Source organism: Moschus berezovskii, chromosome X, assembly GCF_049115385.1.
Source record: "Moschus berezovskii isolate FMDL1 chromosome X, NW_MosBer_1.0, whole genome shotgun sequence".
NCBI classification, from domain to species: Eukaryota; Metazoa; Chordata; class Mammalia; order Artiodactyla; family Moschidae; genus Moschus; species Moschus berezovskii.
This window is the reverse complement of record NC_142488.1, coordinates 95,955,652-95,963,808: the sequence shown is the minus strand read 5'-3', so window position 1 is coordinate 95,963,808 and position 8,157 is coordinate 95,955,652. Positions and strand designations below refer to the sequence as shown.

The 8,157-nt window shown below is 44.3% G+C and overlaps 1 pseudogene; it reads left to right on the top strand.

Moving 5' to 3' along the window:
* Positions 1 to 6,221: 6,221 nt before the first annotated feature.
* Positions 6,222 to 7,920, top strand: LOC148773393 (E3 ubiquitin-protein ligase RNF168 pseudogene; annotated as a pseudogene).
* Positions 7,921 to 8,157: the final 237 nt, after the last annotated feature.

Genomic DNA, 8,157 nt, shown 5'->3' with positions numbered 1-8,157 from the left:
TCACAGGAGATGGTGATCAAAACCATCCCCAAGAAGACGAAATGTCAAAGGGCAAAACGGTTGTCTGAGAAAGCATTACAAATATGAGGGGAAAAAAACAAGCAAAAGGCAGATGAAAAAAGGAAAGATATACCTATGTGAATGCAGAGTTTCAAAGAATAGCAAGGAGAGATAAGAAAGCTTTCTTAAGTGGACAATGAGATGAAATAGAGGAAAACAATAGAATGGGAATGACTAGAGGTCACTTCAAGAAAATTGGAGATACCAAGGAACATTTCATGCAAAGATGGGCACAAAAATGGACAGAAATGGTATGGACCTAACAGAAGCAGAAGATATTAAGAAGAGGTGGCAAGAATACACAGAAGAACTATACAGAAAAGACCTTAATGAAACAGATAACCACAATGGTGTGATCACTCCCCTAGAGCCAGACATCCTGGACTGTGAAGTCAAGTGGGCCTTAGGAAGCATTACTAGGAGCACAGCTACCGGATGTGATGGAATTTCAGCTGAGCTATTTCAAATCCTAAAACATGGATGGTGTTCAAGTGTTGCACTCAATAGGCCAGCAACGTTAGAAAACTCATCAGTGGCCGCAGGACTGGAAATAGTCGGTTTTCATTCCAATCCCAAAGAGCAATGCCAAAGAATATACAAACTATGGTACAACTGTGCTCACTTCATATGCTAACAGGTGGCAGTAGTGGTAAAGAACCCACCTGCCAGTGCAGGAGACATCAGCAAAACAGGTTCAATCCCTGGGTCAGGACGATTCCCTGGAGGAGGGCATGGCAATCCACTCCAGTATTCTTGCCTGGAGAATCCCTTGGACAGAGGGGCCTGGCAGGCTACGGTCCATAGTGTCACAAGGTGTCAGACACAGTTGAAGCGACTTAGTACAGGTGTTTTTCTGGAATCCCCTTGCTTTTTCTATGACCCAATGGAGGCTGGCAATTGATCTCTGGTTCCACTGCCTTTTCTCGATCCATTTGTGCATCTGGAAGTTCTCAGTTCGCCTTACTGATGAACCCTAACTTGATGGTTTTTGAGCACAACTTTGCCGGCATGTGAAATGATCTCAACTGTATGGTAGTTCGCGCATTCTTTGTCCTTGGCCTTCTTTGGGATTGGAATGAAAACTGACTTTTCTAGTCTCATAGCCACTGTTGAGTTTTCCATATTTGCGGGCATGTTGAGTGCAACACTTTAACAGCATCATCCTTTAGGATGTAAATAGCTCAGCTGGAATTCCATCACTTCCACTGGCTTTTCATAATCATGTTTCCTAAGGCCCAGTTGTCAGACTTTATTTTTTGGGGCTCCAAAATCACTGCAGATGCTGATTGCAGCCATGAAATTAAAAGACGCTTGCTCCTTGGAAGGAAAGTTATGACCAACCTTGACAGTATATTAAAAAGCAGAGGCATTACTTTGCCAACCAAGGTCCATCTAGTCAAGGCAATAGTTTTTCCCGTGGTCATGTATGGATGTGAGAGTTGGACTGTGAAGAAAGCTGATCGCCGAAGAATCGATGCTTTTGAACTGTGGTGTTGGAGAAGACTCTTGAGAGTCCCTTGGACTGCAAGGAGATCCAACCAGTCCATTCTAAAGGAGATCAATCCTGGGTGTTCATTGGAAGGACTGATGCTAAAGCTGAAACTGCAATACTTTGGCCACCTCATGCGACAAGCTGACTCACTGGAAAAGACTCTGATGCTGGGAAAGGTTGGGACGGGAGGAGAAGGGGACGACCGAGAATGAGATGGCTGGATGGCATCACCGACTCTGTGGACATGAGTTTGAGTGTACTCCGGGAGTTGGTGATGGATAGGGAGGCCTGGCGTGCTGTGATTCATGGGGTTGCGGAGAGTCGGACACGGCTGAGCGACTGAACTGAACTGAACTGACTGAAGGCCCAGTTGACTTCACCCTGCAGGATGTCTGGCTCTAGGTGAGTAGCCACACCATTGTGGCTTTCTGGGTCACTACTATGTTTTTGTATAGTTCTTATGTGTTTTTGCCACTTCTTCTTAATCTCTTTTGCTTTTGTTAGGTACTTGCTGTTTGCATGTTTCATTGTGCCCATCCTTGCATAAAATGTTCCCTTGATATCTTAATTTTCTTGAAGACATCTCTAGTCTTTCCCATCCTGTTGTTCTCTTTTATTTCTTCGCATTACTCACTTAAGAGGATTTATCCAAGACACTCTATTTGTAGAAAAAAATGAAAATGCATTTCGGAAAAAATCATTAAAATCTCTTAAAACCATATTATTTATGGAGAAGAATCCTTAACATTTGAGTATATGTTTGTTTTTGAGATATTTTGCTATATAAGTGTCCATCTTATAGCATAGTAATTAGGTCATGGCCTACTTATCATTTCATACAACTGCTTTCTTTCGAGCAATACCAATGTGGGCTTCCCGGGTGGTGCTAGTGGTAAAAGAACCCATCTGCCAGTGCAAGAGAGCTGAGAGACAGGGGCTCGATCCCTGGGTCAGGAAGATGTCTTCAAGGAGGGCCTGGCAACCCATTTCAATATTCTTGCCTGGAGAATCCCATGGACAGAGGAGCCTGGTCGCCTAGTGTCCATGGGGTCACAAAGAGTCACACATAATATAGGCCCATGTAATCATAAAAATGGGAATAGAAACACCAATGGCCAATTTAGGTATGATACTTCTAAGAACTGTTCATTATTATTGCTGACTCCCTTGGTTCCCCACACAGTTGTAAGTGCTAAACCTGTAGTTGCTCATTAAACCCTCACCACAGTCTATGAGGAGGAGCTACTCTTGCCCAACTTTAAACATCAGGGAAATGAGGCACATTGAGGGCAGGGCTAAGCAGTCACAAGACTAAGATGTGAACAGATTCTAGGTGCCTGCTGAGCCCCACATCTAACTAGTGCCCACTGCTACTTCTCACCTGATAAGACTCACTGTCATCAGGGCACACAACTCTTTGGAAAACCACACACAAAAACAAATTCAAACTGGACTAAAGACTTACGTGTAAGGCCAGAAATGATAAAACTGTTTGATGAAAACATAGGCAGAACACTCTATGCCATAAACCGTAGCAAGATCCTCTTGGACCCTCATGCTAACCTAATGGAAATAAAAGCAGAAATTAACAAAAGCAATCTAATAAAACTTAAAAGTTTTTGTACAGTAAGGGAAACTATAAACAAAATGGAAAGTCAGCACTCAGAATGGGAGCAAAAGGTATTCCAAACAAAAAAACTGACAAAGGATGAATCTCCAAAATATATAAGCATCTTAGTCAGCTCAAAGCATCTCAGTCAGCTCAAAGCATCTCAGTCAGAAATACAAACAACCCAATCAAAAAAATAGGCAGAAGACCAAAACAGCCATTCTCCAAAGAAGACATGCTGATGGCCATTAAACACATGAAAAGGTGCTCCACATTGCTCATTATTAGAGAAATGCAAATCAAAACTAAAAGGAAGTACCACCCAATACCAGTCAGAATGGCTATCATCAAAAAATCTATAAACAGTAAATGCTAGAGAAGATGTGAAGAAAGGGGAACCCTCTTGCACACTGGGGTGGGAGTGTAAATTGATACAGCCACTCTGGGGAGCAGTATGGAGCATCCTCAAAAAAAAAACTTGGAATAAAACTATCATCAGTTCAGTCGTTCAGTCGTGTCCAGCTCCTTGCGACCCCAGGAATCACAGCACGCCAGGCCTCCCTGTCCATCGCCAACTCCCGGAGTTCACTCAAACTCATGTCCATCGAGTCGGTGATGCCATCCAGCCATCTCATGCTCTGTCGTCCCCGTCTCCTCCCACCCCCAATCCCTCCTAGCATCAGACTCTTTTCCAGTGAGTCAACTCGTCGCATGAGGTGGCCAAAGTATTGGAGTTTCAGCTTTAACTATCATATGATCCAGCAATTCCACATCTGGGCATATACCCTGAGAAACCCACAACTCAAAAAGAAACATGTACCCTAATGTTTACTACAGCATTATTTACAATACCCAGGACACAGAAGCAACCTAGATATCTGTCAACGGATGAACAGACAAAGAAGTAGTGGTACATATATACCATGGAGTATTACTCAGCTACGAAAAGGAACGAATTTGAGTCAGTCATAATGAGGCAGATGAACCTAGAGACTGTTATCCAGTGTGACTTAAGTCAGAGAACACCAAATATAGTATATTAAAGGATATATATTAAATCCAGACAAATGGCACTGATGAACCTATTTGCAGGGAAGGAATGGAGAAACAGAACAGAGAGCAGACTTGAGGACATAGCAGGGGACTGAGAGGGTGAGACGAACTGAAAAAGTAGCACTATACACACACACACACACACACACACACACACTACCATGTGTGGAAGAGACAGCTAGTGAGAAGTTGCTGTGTAACACAGGGAACCCAGATTGGAGCTTTGTATGAACTAAAGGGGCAGGATGGGGTGAGGGGAGTGGAGAGGGAGAGGATACATATACATAGTTACAACTGATTTGTAATGTTGTATGGCAGAAACCAGCACAACACTGGAATGCAATTATCCTCCATTTAAAAAATTAAACTGTCAAACGGAGGTCCAATATTTTCCTCCAATTTAATAACAAGAAATTTAAAGCACTGATTTTCTTGTTATATGGAGGAAGGGGCTTCCTCAACCTCTCATCTCTCTTCCTGTCCCTGAAAAAACATTACCGTTCTAAAGGCTTTTCTGGGGATGTAGTAAGAATGTACTTGCTTCCCTGCCATTTTATGTTTTTAACACTTGCAAGAACAATAGACATCTCTTTTAGGTAAAAAAATAAATAAATAATATAATAAAGAGCGGAGAAGCAACCTTTCCCCAAAACATACAACCCCCAAACACCTGCTGAAGGTTTTTATCTGCATTTCATTGTTCAAGAATATATTATATTCTTTCTTATGCAGGCATTCATATATTTATGCATGTAGGCATGTGTTTCTATCCCGATCTACAAAAGGTAAGATCTCATTTTAGTTTTCCAACCCTCCGATCACTAGAGTGGGAAAAAGACATGTCCAAACCGCAATCCCTGAACCTGTGATGAGACCATTTTGGGGAATAAGGTCTGTGGCATGAAACTACAGGAAATCATGAAACTGACATGAAATCATCCTGTATTTAGGATCGACTCTACATCTAATGATTGGTGTCCTATAAGAAAAAGGCGACAGGGAGAGAGCTGTGACCTCACTAGCCCTTTTGAGATTGCTACAGCACCGCCCCCAAGATTGCTGCTGCTAAGTCACTTCAGTCGTGTCCGACTGTGTGTGACCGCATAGACGGCAGCCCACCAGGCTCCTCCATCCCTGGGATTCTCCAGGCAAGAACACTGGAGCGGGTTGCCATTTCCTTCTCCAGTGTGTGAAAGTGAAAAGTGAAAGTGAAGTCGCTCAGTCATGTCTGACTCGTAGCGACCCCATGGACTGCAGCCTACCAGGCTCCTCCGTCCATGGGATTTTCTAGGCAAGAGTACTGGAGTGGCTTGCCATTGCCTTCTCCAGGATTAGGCTTCCCTGATAGCTCTGTTCCTAAAGAATCCGCCTGCAATGCGGGAGACCTGGGTTCAGTCCCTGGGTTGGGAAGATCCCCTGGAGAAGGGAAAGGCTACCCTCTCCCGTATTCTGACCTGGAGAATTCCATGGACTGTATAGTCCACGGGGTTGCAGAGAGTCAGACACCCCTGAGGGACTTGCACTGCGCGAGAGGAGGGTCGGCTCGGAGCCCTGAGAAGTGCGCAGGCGCGACCCCATAGCAACGGTCAAACAAACGGAAGTTCCTCTGCTGAGGCGGCATTCCGTTAGAAGCTTCGGTCTTCGCGGAGTGGTGGCCTGGGGCATGCGTACCTGAGCGGTCTCGGGCTTAGCTGAAACTACGGGAGAAGAACTAAGGGAGAAGCCTCACCTGGGAATGGGGAGGAATGGAACTTGGCGCCTGCCTTCTGCCTCACTAGAGAGCCCTGTGCCCACCACTGCCGTACTTCAACGGTTGTCAGTGCCTGGGGACAGTCAAGGTTCGTTTCCCTCCGTTTGGGATCCTTGTCTTTAACACGGACAGGTACACCGCCTTCTGGGGTCGTACTGTTTACCTGGCCCACAGAACCTTTTTACTTAAAGACATTCAGTGCTCCCAATCCTGGAATTCTGGTATTGATGTTGAATACACCTTATTAGCATATTCCGATGGCTGTACCCAAAGACACCATCCCTTCCTTGTCGGAATGCCAGTGCCACATCTGTCTGGAAATCCTCATTGAGCCTGTGACGCTGCCTTGCAACCACACGCTCTGTAAAGCCTGCTTCCAGTCGACTATGGAGAAGGCAAATTTGTGCTGTCCTTTCTGTCGCCGCCGGGTCTCTTCGTGGACTCGGTACCACACCCCAAGAAATTCTCTTGTCAATATGGGACTGTGGACGATAATTCAAAAACACTATCCAGAGGAATGCCGCCTTAGAGTCTCTGGGCAACAATCGGAGGAAATCGTTGATGACCATCAGCCAGTTCGTCTGCTAAGTCAGCCTGGGGAATTAAGAAGAGAATATGAAGAGGAGAGAAACAAGATGGAGGCAGAGCGACAAGCCATTCAGGAGGAAGAAAACAGAGCCAGTGAAGAATACATACGGAGATTACTGGCAGAGGAGGAAGAAGAGGAAAAGAGACAGGCAGAAAAAAGGTGCAGAGAGATGGAAGAACAACTGAAAAGTGATGAAGCGCTGGCAAGAAGGCTAAGCCTTGATATTAGCAATGTCTGTGAGGAAAGTGTCCCGGCTTTCCGCTCGGATTCCAAAACATCGAATCCCGTCACAACCAAGTCACAAAGGAAAAGGAAGCGCAAACAAAAAAACACTGGCGATATTCAGAAGTATTTGCCACCGAATTCTCAACTTGAGTCAGCGTCACAGTCTGAAGTTGTAGAAGAAGACAGGAAAACCTCCAGGTCCAAGGGAACTAACAGCAGAGATAGGAAGAAGCCTACAAGGCAAGACACAGAAATTGAGGAAGATATGCCAGCACTTTCTCCTCAGATATGCCTTGAAGTTCAAAAGCAAGATGCAGAAGCTTCAGTGGAGTCACCTAGACCTCACTTATGTGCCAGTGGTGGAGAATGGTACCTTGAAGGAAAAGTGAGAACAAAACAAGGCAGTCCTGAAAGAGAGTTATGTGTCATCAGTCATGAAGAACCTAAAGCTGGAGTTTCCTCTTCTGGAGAAGCTGCAGTTAAGCCTTATGGCAAAACAGAGAGTGGATGTACAGTGTCAGTTATGACGCAGACACTGAAAAATAACACAGCTGTGACAGAAAATGAGGAGCCTCGCCTACTGAACAATAAAGATATCTCCAGAGCAAAAAATCAGGAATCTGTGTCTGAAGCCGTCAGCGATCCATGCTGTTCTACAAAAAGGAAAATGTTCCTCAAAGCTTCCTCAGACCAAGAGTAAACATGTCCACTTTACCAAAAACGGATAGATTTGGAACGTCTATTTTTTGAGAGACATAAGCAAGAAGAACAGGATAGGTTATTAGCATTGCAGCTTCAGAAAGAGGTGAATCAAGAACAAATGAGGCCAGCCTGGCTAAAAGGATCCCCAGATGAATATCAGTTACGTGCTCCGTCTTCACCTGCGGGCAAATTATTAAATGGACAGAGGAAGAATGCCAAAGAGAGAAGCTTCCAAAGACAAAGTGATCTAGAGCATCCAGTACCTCACAGAGCCTCAAAAAAAAATTGGCAACCTTCTTTTAAGTTCCAGTTGTAACATTGTTCAGTTAATTCAAGAAAGTACCCAGTTCTACTACAGATACTTATAAATAAAACGATTCATTCCCTACAGCCTGGGAAGTCAAAGTATTTTTCAGATGTTTCACAGAAACACAAAGTAATGCTTGGGTAAGAAGAGTGTTTACAACCTAGTAAAGCTGGATTGTGAAGCTCTATCTTAGATGATAAGTTTTTCATTAGTGCTGCTCTGTGGGCACACTCATTGTCCCTAGTTAAAGGCCTGTGTGATTTCAGGGGCAGAGTATACAGATGTGTTTCTGCCAATCCCAGTGGTAAGCAAGAGTTCTGCGCCTTTCATTTTTTAATAACTGTGATGGACTAAGTTTAAGTTGACAGTC